Below are 4,625 nucleotides of genomic sequence, written 5' to 3'. Positions count from 1 at the left end.
GAATTGTTATAGCTGATATTGGACTGTACAAACTGTTTGTTTCATAAAGCTCTTCCTGTTAATCATCATACATTTCTATTGAATGGGGTTTTGACAATGTTTAATAATATAGTAGGTGAAAAGCCTAAGACGGTTCAAATTAAAGATAAGATTGACTCATTCTAGCACAGGTTTAAATGATCCTGTGTTTTTCCAACAAGCCTGTTTCTCAGTAGTAACACTTTTCTGTTCAATGCACTCCCAATGGTAATGGAAAGCAAAGTCAAGAGAACTTTCCGTACTACATGAATAAAACCCACTATGCATGATGTGGTTAAGCACAAAATTAAGAAATTACTTGCCTCTAGAAAAAAAGACAACATATAAGAAAGTAGACACTAGGCAATATCTGTAACAAACAGCAAGTGATTATTCTGTTCAAATGCAAATCTGTCACTTCATAACTGGGTCAGGTACAGACCTACACATTCTCCATGGTAGAATATTCATGATAAAAAGAGACATTACTCAGTCTCTTGTGTTTGGAATATACTTAACTGAGTCAGAGGATCATTAGAGCCTGCAGAGTATGAACATCCAGATACAGGACTTTGGCAGGGGCCTCTGAACATACACTTGGAGAGCAGTTCCAGTTTTCAAGCTCTTCAGAGATAGTTTACTGGACACATGTAGTTTCCCAGAAATATCCTTTGTTTTTAATGGGAAATGGCATCCATGACTTCAGACTGTCTCACAATCCTAAAAAAATCATCCATTTCTCATTCAACTGGAGGGTTTCTGGGTAGTTCCAGGCTGAATTATGAATTCCCTATTTGTGAGGGCCAAGGTTCAATCCTGCTCATAGATTTGTGGAACAAAGAGGAAATGCACTTTCTCTTAGAGCTCAACATACAGTACTTCACTTTAGGATTTTAACTATTCAAGACTATAAAAATATAGACAAAAATAGGCAGAGAAAGACTCTTCACAGGAATCTGAAATGAAATACAGAGAAAAGACTAAATAAAATAGATGTGCACACTCATGTTCTTTATTCTCCATCAGTTTTCCCACTAATCCAGAGATATTTAGGCTCTAATCAGAGCTAAGATGATTAGAATTCCCCTGCACTTTACTCATTTTTTAAATTATGACTCTTCCGTTCACAGTTTACATATTTTCATTTAACTTCCTTGAATCTATAGCTAAACTTTCCCTCCTCCTGTCATTATAATTAATCCTCCTGTGCCCAAGCTACTTTATATTCCAAGAGACATAGGCACACACATATTCTCCTGGGATTTTAAAGACAAGGATCAACATATTCTGCTGGTTCAGACTTTTCCACCTGAGAAGAAATTATGGTTCTGTTCCTCACATCTTTAGTCATTACACTGTCCCAACATACTTTTGTCAAAGCATTTGTCCATTAAGATTTTACCCATGACCTTGACCTTCTCCTTCATCCAGCAGATGTGCAGGAGCTGAAGTTGTCAACTGACTGACCCTATGTTGAAGACATTAGCTGTATAACAGTATGATGGTAAGACAACCATAATCTAAAATTCATAAATAGCAGTTTCTAAAAATCATCATATCCTTGAACTAGACCATGACAATAAAGAACAATCAGTGGAACTACTATTACAGTAATACTCGTTATCTCCTTCTTTCTATAAGGCTTTCTGTGGACCTAAGTGAAGAGATCATGAAGAGGAATATTTTCTTCCTTTCAGTGTGGGCTATTGTGAGAAGGAGAGAGATGTGTGTATTTCGTGGTTACTTCTTTGTATTGGGTTTGCATGGCAAGGTTTTGGTAGTGGGAGGGCTGCAGGGGTGGGTTCTATGAGAAGCTGCCAGAAGCTTCCCCTATATCACATAGAGCCAATGCCATCTGGCTCCAAGACAGACCTGCTGCTGGCCAAGACCGAACCCATCAGGGACAGTACTAGCAGCACGAGTATGGGATAACATATTTAAGACGGGGAACCTGTTGGAACAGGCTCCTGGCAGAAACTGTGAATCTGTTGGGAGAGGAGCTCATGTTGCAGCAGGATTGCTGGCAGGTGACCCTGTGAGTGACCCATGCTGGAACAGTCTGTTCCTGAAGGACTGGAACCTGTGGAATGGATCCATTCTGGAGCAGTCTGTGAATGCAATCTGTGGGAAGGACCCATGTTGAAGAAGTTCATGGAGGACTATCTCCCATAGGAGGGACCCCACACTGGATCAGGTGAGGTGTGAGGAGGAAGGAGACAACGAGTGTTGAACTGACTTCAATCCTCATTCTCTGTCCCCTTCTGCCACTGCAGGGGAGGAGGAGTAGCAAGCATTAGTGAAGTTGAGCCCAGGGGGAAGGAGGGGTGGGGAGAAGGTGAGGGAGGGAAGTGTTTGAAGTGTTAGGTTTTATTATCTCATTCATCATCATCATCATGGCCAGTCTTCGCGAGTGAAGATTTGGGAAAGGTCATTACCCTTCGAGCCTGCACAGTGGATTTTTTAGGTGAGACACAGTGTGCGCTGAACTGAGCCCACCCTTTAATCCTGAGGTTCATCTGCTGGGGCCGAGCGAGCTTGGATGGTGGCAGTGAGGTCCTCAGGATGTAGGTTTGTTTAGAGTGACCTTCTCATAGATGGATGGCCTTACAGGGCTGACGAGTTCCATGTGCCCGGGGAAGTCCCCTGACCGGGAATCGAACCCGGGCCGCGGAGGTGAGAGCTCCGCATCCTAACCACTAGACCACCAGGGGGCCATTATCTCATTACTCTACTCTTATTTGATTGGCAATAAATTAGATTAATTTTCCCCATGTTGGTCCTGTTTTTCTGTGACAGTAATAGGAGAGTGATCTTTCAATGTTCTTAGCTCGAGGCTTTTCTGATATTTCTTTCTCCCCTGTGCAGCTGAGGAGGGAAGTGACAGGCTTTGGTGGACACCTGGCACTTAGTCAGGGTCAACTCCCCACACTCCCCTTTTGTATTTACTGACATGATGGACAGGGTATACAGAAAATCTAGCTTAAAGCAGTCAGAGATGGATTTCAGAGGGAAAATGAGTATAGCATGATTTTTATACTATCCTAGACTCTATGATTTAAGACTAAGAAGGAGATATTAAAAAACAACAACAAAAAAACCAAAACCAAAACCAAACCAAACAAAAACAAAACAAAACAAAACAAAACAAAAAACACACACACAGAAAAAAAAACCACAAAAAACCCCTCCCAAAAATATTTCTTTCATTAACAAGTCTGTCAAGAAATCTGGAAATATCTACAGTAATCAGTTGGAGAAAATAGTTTTGACACAATAGGAATGACAATAGCAGGGGTCCCAAGAAAAGACAGTGGGGAGAAAAGGTAGGAATTAATTTCCCACAAAGTGAAGGGACCAACGCTTAGGGAATCAAGGTGTGTCAGATCACAGTGAAGCACAATTTGTAATCTTAAGGACAGGACTGTGAACAGTGTTCACTACTGCAGCACCCCTTCTCTGAGTATGATTTATTTGAACAAATAATATAAAATGGTTTTCTCTATTGGGTACTGAAACTGAAAGAAAATCAGAGCAGCAATAGCACTGTCGAGAAATGGTTTTCAGGATAAGACCTGTAAGAAACATCAGACTGCTAATTTTTACTGATGTTAATGGACTTGCTCCCTATTAAGTCAGGCTCCTCACTCAGTCTCTGTTCTTCTGATGGGAGAATGATACATGGTTTCAGGTGAGTTCTTTTAAAAGTAAGGGAGAGAGATTTTTAAGAGAAAATTTGGAATCCTGCAAAATTCACATATGTGAATATCTGTATTTTCCTTGTTAATGAAAATACAGAGCAGGCTAACTTGTTGCTTTTAATTTCATTCTTAATGAATCCATAATGACTAGAGATATTAGACAATAAAATTCTTTTTTTTTTATTTCTCTGAGCAAATGTTTCAAAAATTTTAGGCTAAAAATATAAATAGAAATCAGTAACATAAAACTCATGAATAAATTATGATAGTAAACAAGTCTGCATGAGCAATCCAACAGAGAAAATACTTGGTCCTGCATGTATTTCTGTTTGACGCATCCAGGAAGATTTTATAAAGAGACTGTACAAATTGTTAGCATATTTTCTAAGTAGAATAGGAACTGTCAAGGAATTGCTTATAATATTTCTAGTTATGCATTCCTAAGATACAAATAAAAATTCTTCTGCATATCACTCAATTCATTATGAATGCTTCCTGTTGAAGGCAGAGTTAGTTTTGGCCTTTTATGGACAGATAAAAGTTGCATCTGCATTATTCTACTTTATGTAATAAAAGAACATTTTCATTTTTTTCCTGTAGTGAAAAAGGAACACACTTTTAAAGGCACAGCTTTAATGACAACTAAAAGGCCAAGCCTGTCTTCCGTTTCTGTATTTGCTTTTTTGGCACTTGTTTTGTAAAATAACTGACTACTCTCAAGATACAGTAGCAAGTTCATGTCTGTTAACAGAAAAAAGGGAAATTGTCTAAAGCAGTGACTGGCAGCTAAATCCAGTTCATCTGTAAAAGTGCTACTGTTTCCACTAGTCAGTAGTCCCTGTTTTTTGCTCACATACATCAGCTATGCCATTCAGTCAAGTTTTCGGAAGATCTTGCTTGAATCCCTGT

At 39.3% G+C, this 4,625-nt stretch overlaps 1 non-coding gene across 1 annotated transcript; it reads right to left on the bottom strand.

The window, feature by feature from the left end:
• Positions 1–2,657: 2,657 nt before the first annotated feature.
• TRNAE-CUC (transfer RNA glutamic acid (anticodon CUC)) lies at positions 2,658–2,729 on the bottom strand. Its single transcript has one exon. It is a non-coding gene; the product is annotated as a tRNA-Glu (tRNA).
• Between the last annotated feature and the right edge of the window lie 1,896 nt (positions 2,730–4,625).

This window comes from Manacus candei, unplaced genomic scaffold (assembly GCF_025592945.1).
Source record: "Manacus candei isolate 608988 ecotype Guabito, Panama unplaced genomic scaffold, ASM2559294v1 h1tg000033l, whole genome shotgun sequence".
Taxonomy (NCBI): domain Eukaryota; kingdom Metazoa; phylum Chordata; class Aves; order Passeriformes; family Pipridae; genus Manacus; species Manacus candei.
This window is presented reverse-complemented; position numbering and strand designations above follow the sequence as displayed.